The 17,697-nt window shown below is 36.8% G+C and overlaps 1 protein-coding gene across 1 annotated transcript in view; it reads left to right on the top strand.

Annotated features, from left to right (window-relative positions):
- Positions 1 to 17,697, top strand: part of LOC145669521 (uncharacterized) — a 307,844-nt gene that overhangs the window by 212,989 nt on the left and 77,158 nt on the right. The window lies entirely within an intron of this gene.

The following is a 17,697-nucleotide window of genomic DNA, read 5'->3' as shown; positions in this document are numbered from 1 at the left end:
GTCTACACGTCCCAACAGCCTCTTCACCTCGAAAGTTCGAGCACCACCGACGCTACAAATAAATGTAGTAACTTGTTACATGTGTAGTACTTGTATATTATCAACTGGTCTGGATATTTTCAGAACAATATAGTGTGTTACAAAACAATGCCATAGTATTTTGGGAACAGCTTGCTCACATCAATATAAGAAAAAAAAAAAAGTTCATACAGAGTTGTGCTCAAAAGTGGATAGTTTCGGAGTTATTGGGTACCGGAAACGTTAAACAAGGGAACTTTAAAAGTTCATAGCTCCAGTACTATGAGACCTATCGTAGTCGAGCCAAGACATCACTAAGGAACTGGAATGTGAAGTATCTAAATATCCATGTTTAAGAATGCTCCAGTACTTGCACACCAATTGTTAGAGAGGTAGGTGGAGAGTGGTCAAGTACTCCCAAACAGACTCTCTAAAAATGTTTGTGCAACTACCGGAGATTCTGAAAGATGGATATTTGGATACTTCACATATTCGTTCCTCAGTAATGTCTTGGCCCGATTACGATTAAGACCTTTAAGATGGATCACCACCCGGAAATCAGTACATATTTTAGCTCATTTCCTTAACTGCTCCGTTAATGAAACGTTACATATTATAAATATCGTACTATAAGATAAAGTTACGTTTCAGCTACAACACAAGACACTGATTCATTTGGTTGTGTCTTCTGATATCGAAAAAGGTAACAAATAAAAGAAAATATTTGATTCGTTTTACAATGAGTACACAAGATGGCACTTGCTGTGATGACTTTAGATCTTACTAGAAGTGCTAAATTTTATGAAATGTTTATTTGTATGTGTAAAATATTTTAAAGTAACGATGTTATTATGAAATAGATATATTGTTTGACCGTTTTTCGTGTTATGTTTCCCATTTTATTTAAATATTAATTTACATTTAAGCAAACAGATTTTGAGAAGAAACTTGCGCAGAATGCCATAATGCGTTGTTGCCAAATTTGTACATTTAATTCCTGGATTCTAGCGTTTCAGTTCGAGAAGCGGAACTTAGCTGTAAGTTGCGGTAAGAGTCGAAAACTAATTTCTCCAGTAAGTATCCAAGTAGAATTCCCTGATTACATCCTTTATTATCTAGCACCAATAAGCACTCGACACTACCTGGCAACGCCGCACTATTCAAGCAGCGTTTAGCATAGCACCGAGAACACCTAGTGATCCACCTTAAAGTTCATTTTTTCACGTTTTCGGCACCATATAAGTACGAAACTATCCATTTCCGATCATAGATCCATATGAACTTTTTTCTTATTTTGATGTGAGGAATGTTTCCAAAATATTGTCCCAGATTTTTGTAACGCCCTGTATACAAATCTATAAAAATCGGCTTTTAACAACAGAACATGTTTATATAGCTACAATCAATATGAACTGTAGTAAGAGAATATGTTACTGTTCGCGTCATCTTTATTATTGCCTTGAGCGGTCTGTGAAGTAAGATTACCTACCGTAAATGTGATTGATTTACTGCAGAAGATCCTTATCATGGCAGGAGAGGAAAACAGAACTGTTAATGGAATTTCCCCGCTCGCTCTTTCATTCATTTGATGATAAGCCATCTATGTATTCATTTCCTAGTCGGACGTTGTAGCGTAGTGTTTGCTTGACACGCTATGAGTTCTAGTTGTATTCTTTTTATTGGCGCCAACGGTCAGTTGCGAAAGAAGTGACTCACATGCAAAGTTTGTTGGTTATTATTTAATTTGTGTTTTCTAAATGAATTTTTTTTTTCAAAAAGTGGAAAATAAAATTGAGGGTAAAAGCAAGCTGTTCCGCTTACATATATATATATCAAGGATGTTATAAAAAAGAGGATTTGCCCATACGTATCATCTTCATCATATGAACTCAGTGAAGCCGAAAAACAACCGAGCATCGTCTGAGCCGGCACGTCTGATTGGCTACTCTCGTTTCCGCCATGAATATTGGCTCGAAACATTGCGATCTTAGTGGCGCGGAGTGGGCAGAGTAGGTGTGGCGAAGCTCTGACGTATGGCTTCAAGATTTTCTTGTATGGGCAGATCCTCTATTTTATAACATCGTTGATATATATCCTCACGCGTTACCCTAGCTACCTGTTTCAAGTTAGTCACATGGAAGCGGGTGAGGTTCGAAGTTGGATCATCCAAGTGTGACGTAATGTCACGTGGTATTATCATGGGGGTCAAGGTGGAACAAAACGAGCCCTGCAGGGCTTCTAAGCCCCTTCTTTCGCTCTTTGTTTCGTAACATAAGTAAATCACTTTAATACGTACAAGGGCAAAAGAGTAGTATTATAACTTATTTTAATGATAAAAGTGTTATGAATATTTAAAAAATATAGCTATATACAGTATTTAAAAAATTGCTTGGTCCAGGTTTGAACCCACGCCAAAAATGATTGTCATTACTAGCCGGTGCGCTAGCACGCTCAGCCACGAGGATCGACAGCTACAGATGTTTGATTTGTGCTATATGCATGCTACGCGGCGAGAAACGGATAACTTCAACCAATCAGAACCGTGTATTCAGCTCCTGTGGCTAGAGTCAAGCGTGATTAAAATATATGCGTTCCGCTTTGCTTGGTTCATCAGTTGTATCTGTCTCAGATCTAATTTTATTATTGCACACATAAAGTTTGCTGGCGCACATTTCTTGTATGTATTTTAATGAGGGGTTTCTCTGGCAGCTGAAAAAAAAGTTTTACGTTCCACGCTTATGCCGGTTAGGGTTACATTTTTGACGATTTCCCCACCATCCAGAAAGCGACGACGACCTTGAACATCATTTCAGTCCTGGATTTCCTGACTTTAATTACTTACTGTACCATGCAAATCTGGGTGAATAAAGGAGGTTCTTAAGTTGAATAAACTGAAATAAGTTGATTCTGCTTGTTAGTCATTTATTTTTTACAGACAGTCTCGTTTACTAATTGCCACACTATGTACGTATATAGTAATTTAATTTTAGTTACTTATGCAATTTTAAAGATAAAACTTCGAAGTTCAGAAGTACATGTGTTGGGCTTACTATTTGATTTCAAGCTATTAATCGTCTCTGTCTATTAAGTTCTCACAGAGAATTAAAGTTACCCGAATGCTTTTTTTTTTTTTTTTTCGTACATGGATGCATTATAGGAATGAAGTAACAAACTCTCCCGTCTTCTCCCCCTCCAAATTCCACGTTTACTTTACAGGAACTTTCCGTTCCATTTTAAAGAGGACAGACCCGAAACCAGCCACAAAAGTTTGGGGGGCCAAGTCATTAAAAGCTCTCTTACAAATATCTAAATTGAGAATTTTGTATTAAGGTCTGGAGGGGTCACGGGAAGTTAAGGGGGCCAAGGCCCCCTAGCCCCCCATCTGGTTGCGGACCTGAAAGAGGGTACGATGACTTAGTGGTAGAGCGCTTATCTCTTCCGTTGGGTCCTTGGTTCGATCCTCGGTCAGGCAAATTTATGATGGACAACCTTGTGCCATCTTTCAGAAGCTTCCCTATTTATGGTGCGATGTGTAGGCCAAAGACGAGGCTTTCAGATACTGGTACGTTTGTTTCAATGTAGCCAACGAGAGGGAAATTATAGAGGCAAAAGTGAAATATTTTCCGAATTTTTCACCTAAAATCGGGAATTAAAATTTTCTGTGGCTGGAAACACTGCTACCAGACAGACGCAGACTATCTTAAAATAAACTTTCGTACAGCACTAGTATATCCCACAAGTATCATGTCGATATCTAAAGAATAGAATGTTGTAGTTTAAAATATATATATTATGGTAAACAGAAAAGTAAAAAAAAAAATCAAGGTTTAAAACCAGAATTCTAATTTTTCGTGCGCCCCCTAATTACCCAATTGTAACTATCTGTATTTGCGTTGTTCAGTAAGGACTTATGTTCAACTGGCATAAGTCGATTTGCGTTCGTAGGTATGGGTACGGATTTACAAACATAAATTTCGAAAATTTCTAATTTTTCCACCAAAAACTAGGGAAATTTTAATTTCCGTAGCTGGCAACACCGGAGTGGCCCGACAGGTCTCAACAATTACGTATCCCACGAGTATGTACCTGATACGTGGAGTGCACTTAGCGCCCACATATAATATCGTATACTTAGCGCCCAGAAAATATTTGATGCTTATCAGTGTGCTAGGGTTGACCAAAGAGAGAACTAGTTTATATGTATAAATGTAGTTTCGTACTCAAATCATCTATCCCATCCCCTCTCTTTTGACGACTAAAGAACAAAAATTTTTCACTTGAAAGATCCTGCCTAAGGGGTTTTAAAACTTCCTGCACAATTGTCATGTCACTTTTAAAACCCCTTAGGCAAGTTGAAAGAAATGTGTTCTTTTCTTCCTCTTCTGTTCATCACCGTCAGCTCTAACACTCTGACTTTTCATGTACATCTGTAATTACGTACAATTTAATTACGACTTAAGAGCATTACCATATCACCTATGAGATTTTCATATATGGATGTGAATTCATGTGCCAGCGTTATTTTAAAATTTATATAGTTTTAAATAATAATAATTACACGCACCTTAATGCAAATACTACTGCATGGAAAACAGCAATTATTTATGCACATTGCATAACTTCATATCCTATCGTAAATACAGGGTGTCAAAAAATTCAAATGCCAAAATTTGCTGGGTAATTCTTTATATCAAATGAAAATAAAACGTTCTAATGAACATGTGTCAAGTGTTATAAGCCGCCCTAAACGCAATCAATCACATTTTAAACCCTAGTTTTAAAATAATGGAACATATCGTAAGTAGTTAAAGAAATTCGGCAAGAACTAGTATTTCCTCTATCTAAATATCCATACAAGGATACACTTTTAACCCTAGGACCACGGGCGGCGATTAGGGGGGAAAGGGGGGAAGTTGCCCCTCCACTTTTTGAAATGACCCATTAATGTATATAGTTTCATTTGGAAATATAAAGTTTTGTATGTATTATTGGTTTATAGAATACAAATGGTGCCATAAAATATTTGCCGTTCCATGAGTACGTATTGGTTATCTTTCCGTGAAGTTAAGAAAGCTACAGAAATTGCGTTTTAAAAATGCCACTAAAAATGGCCCAAAAATTAAGCTGTTGGAGCGAGACAATTCGAGCGTACTTTCATTTCATCTTACAAGGGCTCGATATGTTAGTAAGCCGCTCTGGATCTAATTGAGATATCATTTCGCAAGAAAAGAAGTCCTTCACAAGTTATTCTTTAATTGCACAAAAATTGACAGTTCCTAAAACAGTTCTTTTCTTGAAAAATTGACAGTTCTTTTCTTCTTTCTTATAGTAAGGAATATTTTGATTTGATTTTTTTCAGTTTAACATCCTGTTCAGCAGCGAAGCTATATGAGACGTGAACTTAATGATTAACGTAGAGTCCGAACCACGTGAGCTCCCCCCGGGATTTGAACCCAGGTCTCCTACGTCAAAGGTGCGTACGTTAACCGCTTAGCCACAAAGGAGCTCAGTAAGGAATACATAATTTTGCAGTGTAATATACGAGTTTAGGGGTGTACATATACAGTTTTGTTATACAATTAAATTTAGTAAATTCAACATAATTCTAGGTTTTAGGATTATTTTGTATAACTGGAATGTGGAGTGACTAAGTATTGTTGAGTTTTGATGTATTCCAAGAAAATGAAAACTGTATCTAATGGCAACGAACATGTTTCGGGAAGCTGCAAAAATATTTCTTTGAATGTCGTAGCATATGCTTGTAGTATTCACTGTCTTTCTAAGAGTAATAACACATATAATAACATGCGTGGAATTAAAAATATAAGTTGTTCATTAATTTCCAGTTTCAATATAACTTTTGCAGAACAAGCCTTATTATCCATTACTATGATTATTTGATTAATATTATCCTTTCTATTTATTTGTTTTGCAAATTTGTTATTAAATAGGTCCCTAATCTGATCACACAATTTTCCAGACAGAATTTTAAGATGCATGATTTTATGATTTTTTGATTTCATGAGCAAGGAATCAGATCTCTTCTTACACCTTCGTTGTATAAGAGTACAAAGAGTTAGTATCTTGTGTTGCTCTTGTCAATTTACGTAATAAAATATGAAACAAGATATACGGTATTTTAACTGAAAAAGATAGTTATACAGTTATACAGCCTTTAGTCTATATAACAGCCTTCTAATAGTTATACAGCCTTTAGTCTAACAAAGTGTTACAAGCAACCAGGAAAAGTAACATTGACATATAAATACTGTATTCAGATTAGTGTTGTAAATAGAAAAAAAACCGTTCGTTTTTTTTCCGAAATGTACGTTTTTTTTTAAAAAAAACATTGCATCTCGTTTTTTTTCTAAATTTCGTTTTTTTTCAAATAGTCATTTGTAATGTATTTTACGTCATTTAAGTCTGAAGTATTTTTATGTAGGTGTAATTACCATAAAATGCAATATAAATTAAACACTAGAAACTGATGCGGTACAAATATTTTACAATTTATATGAATAGTGTACCTACTAAGAATCCGGGTTTCTGTATTGTTTCACCAATATCAAAGAAGAAATAAAAGTAGAAATGAACATTTGTTTGTTTGTTTGTTGTTTTTTTTTTTTTCGTGAAAGTAGGCCATAATCAGTGCTATTGGCTCGTCTCTCTCTCTCTCCCTCTTCATAACAGTTTTACTTAGTGGACGCTAAGTACACGGAACATGGATGTAAGAAAATAACAGGAATTAACGACCTGTGGAAAGAGTGGTAAAATGAACTGGACATCCCTGATTGTGAGATAAAATCAATATAAAATTCCTTCTGTGAGCCAGAAACACTGGGCGCTAAGTCTACGGGCGCTACATGCACGGAACCACCTGATAAGTCTTACGTAGATTTCTCTAAAACGAAGGAACCTATAGGGAAAAAAAGAAACATGGAAATTCGAAAATTATCGAATTTTTTACTTTGGGCTCAAATTTGAGGGGAAAATTCGACACTTAGGTAATAAATTTCCATCAGGATAAACTGTGGTCTAACCATATTTGGCATAGAAAAAAATCATCCCAATATCGTAATTAGTGTTCACACAGCACAGTATTAGGTAAGTGGCACGACCGTTGGTACCACTTTAGCCACTCCGTCTCGAAAGGGTTAATCATTTTCTTTAGGTTAAAGGCCATCAACGTTGGACTAAAAGATTCCAGGGGCGTCATTTCAGACTTCGCTTGAGGGGTGGCAAGAGCATCACCTACATTAGACTTTCACTTTTTGTACTAGTATATTAGTAGACAATAGATTAAAGTATATGCATTGCCCCCCTAAAGAACGCCCCTGAAAATTTCATTTATTTTCTATTCCGTTTCAAGCAAATTAGGCGTTATATATGCCAATAAAAAATCCTTGTATTCGTTCAGTGATTCTCCAAGCACTTCAGCCGATAGAATCTGTTTATAAATATAGGTAACTGAATAAAGATTGGGGTAGTGTATAGAAGCGTTTTGTTAATCACCGGTTGTACTCGTGAACCGTGTTGTAATCAAGCATCCAGGTCTAGGCGTTATGTTGTGATTGTGCTTGGAAGTTGTTTCTGTTACATTCTTGTTTGTAGGCAGTGTTCCATGGTTAATTGCGAAACGACGACTTGTATTTCAGTGTGTCCTCTGTTATTCTGTGCCAATTTCTTTTAGTGTTAGGAGAAACGATGCAGGTTATTGGGTCCTTGTTTAGAACTATTGGTCCAGCTATGCTATAATGCGATCTAATTATCCGGGTTTTGGGTTCGAAGTATGTGGCGTAAATGTTGCCAACAGTGATACTTCTGAAGTTTATTCAGTATCTGGTGAGACTTAGGTTCTTCACTGTTGATTAATCTTCCGTATTTGGTTCTTTGATTTACTAGTATATGAGGAATAGTATTACTCACGAGACAGACAAGATTTTCTCGTTTCGCATCGTAAATTTTGTAGAAGTCTTGTCTTGATTTTCGAAAAAGGGTTAACTTGTCTCATTTCGTAAATTGATGTATAAATTTTTTCCTGATTTTTTTTTCTTAATTTCATCTAGAATTTATCAGAATTCTCCCGCGTCACAGGGGATTCACGTAGGGTGTGATATAACTAGAGAGCGGACACTAGGAGAATGCCTATTCTGGGGCCGCGGTGGCTCAGTGATAGAGCGTTCACCTCTGGTGCTTGGGGTCCCGGGTTCGATCCCAGCCCCCGCCAAGTGAACTTTGTGGTGGACAAACATCGTGTGCGTGGGTTTTCTCGGGGTTCTCCCGTTTCCTCCCACTTTCCACATTCCACCATTTCATTCATCACTCATCATCACCGTCTCCTTTAGCCTAACCGGCATAACCGTGGGACGTAAAACTCAAAGATTTCATTTTCATTTCAATGCCTATTCTTTAATATTAAGGATGTGAACAAAAATGACGTTTGAAGGTTTATATGGATGGGGTTATATATTCAATTTAATCCAATTTTATTTTCCGAATTCGAAAAATTCTTGCCTAAGTAGTTGCTTTAGTGCCTAATATTGCCTATTCTATGAATTTTCTTCAAAATAAGACTTTATTGGGGGAAAATATATAATTTAGTATTTCAAGAAAGGATTCTGCCTCTTCCGAGATAAGTGCTGTTTGTAGTGATAAGATGTCGTAAAAATTTTGGATTAAGTGTACTGATAAATTGTATAAAAGGACTGTTATCTGTAGTGCTAAAGTGCTGTAGAGAATGTATTTATGGTCAATCTTACATAACCACGGCACTACTCCTCATGCTCTTCTGCCTTGCATTATAGGTTTTGAACCATACAGTACTAGTGACCTTTCCCGAGTTATTGTATGTCTTCCAAACTCAATTTTTCTCTTCTATTGATGGCAACACTGTTCGGCAGGATCCCTCTAAACTTAAGAGTAAACGTAAATAGTTCTTGTCAATATCTGATTTAAGGTGTACAAAACGTTAGTACTTCACTTCCTGTGTGCACCAACACATGTTTCACATTATGTCTCGAGAAGTTTGCAACACTGATTTGCATTTATAAACTCTTTTGTCTTTATTTTCATTGTTGCTTCCAATGATATCCAATTTAGGTCATTCTATTTACAAAAAGAAAACTCTTCTTGGGTTGGCAACACTGTTCATCCAATGATGTTCGCCAGTACCTGGGCAGATATCCTTTCCTTCGTGCAAAGTTTCATTTTGTGGATCCATATATATAATATAGTGGCGGATCCAAGGGGGGCTATAGCCCCTCCTTGACGCTCAGGTATACACTAAAATAAAATGGGCTTCAATCCTGCTTTACACTGGATAAAACGGCAAACTATGGTTTAGCCCCTCCCTTGATCATATCCTGGGTCCGCCATTGTATATATTACATATAATAGGGGCGGATCCAGACTATGATCAAGGGAGGGGCTAAACCATAGTTTGCTGTTTTATCCAGTGTAAAGCAGGATTGAAGCCCGTTTTATCCAGTATAAACCTGAGCGTCAAGGGGGGACTATAGCCCCTTAGCCCCCCTTGGATCCACCCTTATATATATATATATATATATATATATATATATAGTAAAAGAGAGAGTAAAAAGAAGATATTAACAAACAGGTATTACTATATTTTTTAAACATTATTTGTGACTTGAATTTATTTTTTAATTGTATTGAGTATTTATCTTCATAATTACTTGTTACATTTAGTGCCTATTTAACTGGCTATCTTTGAAATTTTAAGTGCCTGTTTCCCAAGTTTTTAATGCCTAAACATCCGGCCTGTAGATATAACATATGAACCATATTTATTATTGGAGTATAGTATTCTGAAATTATGTGCATATCTTGAAACGTTAATAAATGCTCTTCATGGTGTTCGTACAATCACTTCATCCGTTGATGGTTGTTTTCTTTTTTAAAATATGAATCATGTAATAATAAAACAGGGTTTGAGATCTGAGACTGGGATGAACTAGTGTTGCCGACAGGACTCGTGAAGTTTTTCGTCTCGTCTCGAATTTGAAAAGCTACTTCTCGTCTGAATTTCGAGAAGAAATGAAAAATTTATGTTATCGTGGGCAACGCTATTTCCGCAGGACCGGAAAAGAAGAGATCCGTTTTTCACTTCTAAATTACCGACCGAGGAAGGTGCGACAGCTCACCGAAATATGATAGAAAACTGTTTCTCTAAAATGAAGTAATATATATATGTTAAACTTCTCATAATGTGCTGTGGTCGCCAAATACGACATTATATTTAATTTATTACAGTTCCTGCTAATAAATTATAGATATTTTTCTCTCTATAGCTATTTATATAAGAAAGAACCTTGAGAGTTTTTCTTCCTTTCTTTCTCTCTTTTTTTTTTATTTTATTTTATTTTTTTAAAAAAGATTTCCGAACCAAGTTATGCACAAGTATCGGTTTCATAGAACAACTATATCCATCCTTCGATCGTCCGTCTGTCTCTTGGCATATATCAAAGCAGAAGCAGTAAGACGTGAAATCTTCTGAGTTTGAGTTTTGAGTTTTAACGTAAAATTTTGAGTTTTAACGTTCCACGATTATGCCTTTAAGCTTATAGGCAGATGATTAAGGCAGGTAAATGATTATGGAAAAATTGGTGGAATGGGAATGTCTGAGGAAACGGGAGTAACGCGAATAAATCCCACAGACACAATGTTGTCCACCACAAACTTACTTTGCCGAGGAGAGAACCAGGGGTCGCACACACCAGAGGTAGGCACTCTACCATTGAGCCAGCTGTTTTGGGCTTCCTCGTATTTCCAGTCGTCATGGCGACCTCATGTGCAGAATTTTTAAAGCCCTATGTATGTGCTTGTGTGTGTGTGTGTGAGAGAGAGAGAGAGAGAGAAAGAAAGAAAGAAAAAGAAAGAGCCCTTGATGAATTTCTGTGTTTTTGGCTGCACCACTGGCTATTGGAAAAATTCCACCATTTTAAATGAAAAACTATTTCTAACAACTTTCATCTGATTCCACGATACTCATAACCAGCGGCGCAAATCTGTCTTCAACATTAGAGGGGACAAATAAGATCGTTACTTTTTTTTTTTTTTTTTTTTTAAAGCGATGCTCAAATTAATTGTGAAGCTGAAATGCAATCCTGTGGAGGATCAGGGAGCAAAGTTGTCTTCAACATTGGGAGGCGGGCAGATTTCAGTCTTATTCTGGGAAGACATCAATTTCATCTCACTTTTCTTTGTGGCAATCGGACACAAATCATCACATTTTTTTTCCAAAAAAACACATTTCAAATCGGATTATTGGGGGGAACAGTCCCCTCCAGTTCCAAGATTAGAGGGACATGTCCCCCTTATCCCCCCGGGATTTGCGCCAGTGCTCATAACGGCGTTGTCGTATGGCCCCGAATTTTTGATACACCCGGTGTATGGTTATTCTGTTATTTTCCAGTCATGTTTTATTGCTTGGTTCCCTGGGAACACAAGCTCTATTGAGCGATAGTGAGAAAACGAAAGCAGACCTTATCGTTTATAGTTATTGTTTATGTTCGTTTTTATTGGATCAACATGGCTATTGTTCCTAGAGTTTTATGTTCATTTGCGTCCATGTTAACTGAAACATTGTTATCTGCAATCAGAAAACTAAGCGAAGATTAGTATCTTAACTGTTTCTGCAGTTTTATGAGAAGTCGTACCTTTTAACGCGATTAAATGAGACCTTCGAAAATTCACATGTTAGATTATTTTTGAACGTTATATCTTTTTTTTTTCCCTAAAACTAAGTTTTGTTTTACTGGTAGCTTTCATACTCACTGATGGCATGTTCGATTCCTAGTTAAATGTTACCATAAACGTAGGACGTAAAGCAGCTATTATCATTGATGCCAATTTAGCCTATTTATGGCTAAATCTAGCTTATTTGGAGAGGCATTTAGCGATACACATCTACGAAATGCTTATAGCCTTAAATATATACCTATCTTATTTTATGTAACTTTTTTTTTGCCATTTTTGGCCTTTTTTTTATCAGCCGTTTAATTAACTCTAAAACTGCATTTTCTTCGAAAATAAAGTGTAATCTTTAAAAAATTAGCCTATTTGTAAGGGCGCCAATCAGGGGGGCAAGGCCGGCGCTTGCTTCTCCCTAGAGGAAATTGTGCTTCGAAAGATCGAAAACCCAATATATATTTTAGCATAGTTACCGGAAAATTTGAGACTATATTTGAAATGTCGCTTATACTTGCCTCCCCTGGAAACCACAACATGGGCGCCCTTCCCTATTTGTCATTATTTATTATTGTATTAATTGATTTCTCGTGACAAATGGTGTTTTACTACCCAACAAACACTTGCATTTCATTCTTCTTCTCCTTCCCTACCCACGGAAGACAGCTCCAGGAATCGTACCAAACTGTTCCGATGCATCACACGTAACGGAAAGCAGTTCTGTGATTTGTGTAGAGCCCAGGCTTCACGAGTCGTCGTGGTTACCAAATTGTCACTGGTTTGCTCAACCTTCGCGATTAGCTCGTCAGAAATTGACAGTCTTCCACGCCTTCTTCGTCGTGAATTTCAGTTTGACCAGCTGCAAACTCTCTCCACCACTTGTGGTTGTTGGTGACACCGATGCACACAACTCGCTATACCCTTTCGCCAATTAGCAATTAATTTCAATAGATTTTATTCCTTTTGCGTTCAACGGAATAATTGCTCGAACTTTGCGTCCAACGGAGCAATAGCGCCAGCCTAAGACTGAGCATCCCAACGAAGGTGCGCGCAGGGTTGTTTGGAAGTGGGGGGAAACAACAAATACAACAGTGTTGCCAACAGCCGCACGAACAGTTTCCCTGCATTTCCAGCACTTTGAAGACCTTACTTTTTGAGATTACCCTCGTGGATTATACAACTTAATCAGGAAAATATACAAATTTTAAGATTATAGATCTGTTATAAAATTCGTGGTAGCCTGTAATTATTTTTAAAGAACTCTCTTCTGTTAATGGCAATATATAAAGTAAGGCAATTTTAATGAGTACTATGTTAAAAATATAATTACATTTGGTAGTTCTATGTTCTCAAAATATTATAAAAAAATATATAAATTTCTTGTCGAATAGGACACGAGAAGGGTAGTCGTAAGACATTCTGACTAATACAAGTGGGCTCCTGGCTCTCCCTCTGATACAGTGGCTAGAGCGTGCGCCTTTGATACTCATGGTTCCGTGTTCGATTCACGGTAAGCATGGTACACATTACGGTGGTTCAGATTCCACGTCTAGTATAGCCACGATATTAAAACGAGATGTTGAACTTTAAGAAACAAACAAGAGTGATCCCATTTGATAGAAGTTTGAGAAACGCTGGTATATATAGTTGTCTAATGGTGCGGTATCGGAGCAATATGCTGGATCACCAATTTCAGTACTAGTCAATACTGTAGTTGTCACACAGTACAAAACAAACTTAGCGATTCACGGAATCGCGCGACTTTTTTCCATTAAGGGGGGGGGAGACACATTCCAGCTGTTAATTGTGAATTATTCAATCAGTTAACATCAGTTAGAAATATGCCTCACAACTAGACGAAACATGGAATGTCATCTTCCTTGGATGCAGTAAAAGTTTAGATTGGTTGGAGGCAGGTTGATGAGATGCTAACCAGTGATTTCTGCATCTGAAATTGCCATATATAACCCAATTTTTATCATATGTTAGTAGCCTACGATGTTGGGTGCAGGAACTGACCCTTCCTCTGAAGAACCAGAAGGAAAGACAGATGTGCTCATGATTTATGCCTTCTGACTACCTACAATGTGTATGTGATGTCGACTGTTGTAGAACCCATCAACTGTATTTATTGTTTCACCAAGTTACAACACAGACTGAATAGTTGGTATTCGAAAACACGCTTGGTACTCGCTCCTTTCAGTAGTTTGATAGCTGGCTGATAATGGTGTCTTTCTGGATGTTATTGTATTATTTTTGAATACATTCTACATGTTCATTGTTGTAAATTTTTTGCCAGCATTAAAAGGTCAGTATACTTTTCGTATCGTTGCTCTGATGGTATTCAACGTACATTCTTATCTCTCCGTTTTGGCAGGCCATTAGCAAAACACACTTCGTATTAATAGGAACAATCTTAGCCATAAGCTGATGCGTGAGAACGGTGCATTCGAACCACTAACCACCTCTTACATTTGAGCATCTTTCGCGTTGTGTGTACGCAGAAGTGTAGCCACGGGGAGGCACATCGGGGCCAACACCCCTCCCAGTGATTTCCTAGAGCCCCCAAATGACCACGTTTTAAAACATCATCGTAAGATTACCTCGCTCCAGTCATTTAAAAATAATAAAGTTTATAATTAATAATTCACGGTAAATTATTTACCGATCCTTACCGGTCGAAAAATAGTATGGTATCCCTTCCGTTTTTAATTTTCCGTACGGAAACCAAAATTTTCCTTTTTTTTTTCAGGCCTCAAAATCACTAGCTGTAATATATATATATATATATATATATATATATATATATATATATATATATATATATATATATATATATATATATATATATATATATATATATATATATATATATTTGCTTTGTACAGTACATCGTGGCTGCTCCCCTCACAAACGACGGGCCCCTCCTAGATAAACCTGCTGGCTACACACATACGTGTGCACAGACCAAACGCAAAACCTACCATTTTTAAAGCTAGTTTAAAGGTAAAATCAGTTTAATACAGCTATCAATGTGCTCTAACAGTAGTTAGTTGTTTACGCGCGAGCCTTTGATTTCCGTTGAAAGTGGGACTTCACATTTTTTTGTTTTTATATTTAGGTTGTTAAGGAGCTGTGATATTCAAAAACTGAAAAAATGGACGACTGGACCGAGAATCGGACCCGAGTTTCCGGTTTTCTGTACCTATACGTAGGTCACATTATTGGCCACTCTACTTCCTAAAGCTGTAGCTGTAATATCCTGAAAACCAAATGCATGAACCCTGTCATGATGGATATAAGAGCGTCAAATTATGATGTAATTGAACCAGCAGAACGTTTATGTAAATAAAGAAGGTACTGAGGAAGATGTAGAGTTTCCATTGAAATTTTCGGCAATAAAATTTTTTTACGCATTCCTGAAATTAATGGAATATTTAAATGAGTCTAATAAGTTTAACAGTACTAGCTCATAACCTTTGGTAGACTGTAATACCAGGGAATTTAGCATCATAAGTACCCCATTAACACCCTGACATTAAAAATAATACATAATTTACCAGTTTTCTTTTACTTGTTTTTCATAAGTGAAACGAGATAATGAAATGCAACTTACCACAATTATAGATAATGTTATTCTACAACAGAAAATATGAACTTGAAGAATTTTCAGTGTTTCCATCCATAGAAATTACAGTGTCACCATAATAAAATTTCCCCAAAATCTAAGTTAAGGCAGAGACTAGAGGAACGAACTCAAGTGCATTTGATTATGTGTCATGTTTTGGTATCCTGTGAACTAATTTTTAAATAACATTATTATTTAATTTTAATAATTGTATGTTAAAACTATTTTGTTTATTACAAATTAAATACAACTATTATTTAAAAAGTAGTTCATAGGATTCCAAGACAACATGGTACGTCATCAAATGCAGTTGGGTTTGTTCCTCTAGTCTCTGGCTTAACTTACGTTTTGGAGGAGATGTTATTCTGGCAACACTGTAACTTATATGGATGGCAATACTGAAAATTCTTGAGGTTCATATTTTTTGTTGTAGAATAATATTATCTATGATTGTGGTAAGTTGCATTTCATTATCTCCTTTCACTTATTCCTTTCACTTATGAAAAACAAGCAAAAGAAAAATGGTAAATTTTGTATTATTTTTAGCCAGGCTTTTAACTCGAAGGGCCTTATACAGAGTTGTTCTGATGCGTGATTAGTGCGATACTGAGTATTTAATTAACATATTTCGTCCAGTAGTCAGGCCTTTAGTATGACGCTAATCATCCATAAAGGTGAAAAGATCTAACTGGCAGCCGCTCACTGTTTAAAGTTTATATGTTGAAATTAGTAATAGACGTAATTTGTCTCTCATGTATGTTTTTGTTATAATGTGACCTATGAACACACTTGTAAAAGCTGTTTCTCAACTTCTGTGTTTTCCGCGTAATTTAATTACTAAGAGAACCAAAACAACCAACTATTTACAAGAAAAAAAACAAAGAAGGAACACTGAATGTTTCGGGGAACCATTTGTTGACTTCCCCTTTTCCTCCTATTGTGTGGTTGATCACGTCTTGAGAGTCAAAAAGCAAACGAGCTATCTTGGCCTGTTGCTGTTGCTGGAATGTTTTTGGCAGAAGAAAGCGATCGTAAATCGTTCACAACGAGGTTCGTTTGTGGCTCCATACTGACCAAGGAGGCACGTCGAATACGCCGCAGATGCAGGTGACGTGATGGGCTATTCTCGTAGGTCTAGTAGTGTTGGGTAAAAGTAGACCGTTGTTTTCGATTGGTTGGAAAGGAAGGTTGCAAGCTCTCTAGTCTGCCATTGGGTGGAAATTGGAAAGTGCGCTTTAGTACAGTATAATTTCTTATGCAAATTATGTCTAGTACATCATTGCATTATTATTGTATGCAGAGTAGTTCTCAAGATAAATTATTGTTCATAAGAAAGTTCTTCACTTCTATGTGCATGTTAAAGCGTAAATGTCAAAAGCTGCAGTAGATAATAACTGCAACACAGTTTCAAGCGCTTTTATGCATTTTCAACGAACTTAAAAAGTTCGTTGCGTTGCTGGATTCTCTGTGTGTGTGTCAGTCTGTTATTTGCGATTTTTTTTTTTCAATTTTGAGTCCTCCGGGGCCGCGGTGGCTCAGTGGTAGAGCGTTCACCTCTGGTGCTTGGGGTCCCGGGTTCGATCCCAGCCCCTCCCCAAGTAAACTTTGTGGTGGACAAACACCGTGTGCGAGGGTTTTCTCGGGGTTCTCCCGTTTCCTCCCACTTTCCTCATTCCACCATTTCATTCATTACTCATCATCACTGTCTCCTTTAGCCTAACCGGCATAACCGTGGGACGTAAAACTCAGAAATTTCATTTCATTATCAATTTTGAGTCCTCCATTCGATAGAGTATCAAAAACTCAGAAATTTCATTTCATTTTCAATTTTGAGTCCTCCATTCGATAGAGTATCAAAAACTATCTGAGGAAGTGAAGGAATTTTTCACGTCTTTCGTATCGTTCCCGAGATATTGGCCAAAAAAAAGTTCCGATTTCAGGAGATTTAAAAAGTCCTATCCCGGGACTGTAAGTCATAGAAAGATTATATTGCTGTTGATCAATACCAATACCAGTTATTGCGTCATTGGTTATTGATTCAATAATTATTACGTCATTAATTTATATCAGTATAATTATCGCTAAAAAAATGCTTTTAGCTTTAAGTTCGTTCTGGCAATGTGCTTCGAGCATTCTCAACCGGTTTTCTTTTCATCAGTCACTGTTCGGATGATGATCCGTTGACAGTTGAAAGCTTCACCACATTTCCTTGTCCTGTTTCTTTAAATTTTCGAAGTGTTTCTGAAATAACATTAAGAAGCTATTGATAATATTAAAATTTTATGGTGTAACACTAGCTGAACCTGCGCATCATTCACATATGGGCATGAATCTCTTTGTCA

Source organism: Thermobia domestica, chromosome 14 (assembly GCF_964235325.1).
Source record: "Thermobia domestica chromosome 14, izTheDome1.hap1.1, whole genome shotgun sequence".
Taxonomy (NCBI): Eukaryota; Metazoa; Arthropoda; class Insecta; order Zygentoma; family Lepismatidae; genus Thermobia; species Thermobia domestica.
This window is presented reverse-complemented; position numbering and strand designations above follow the sequence as displayed.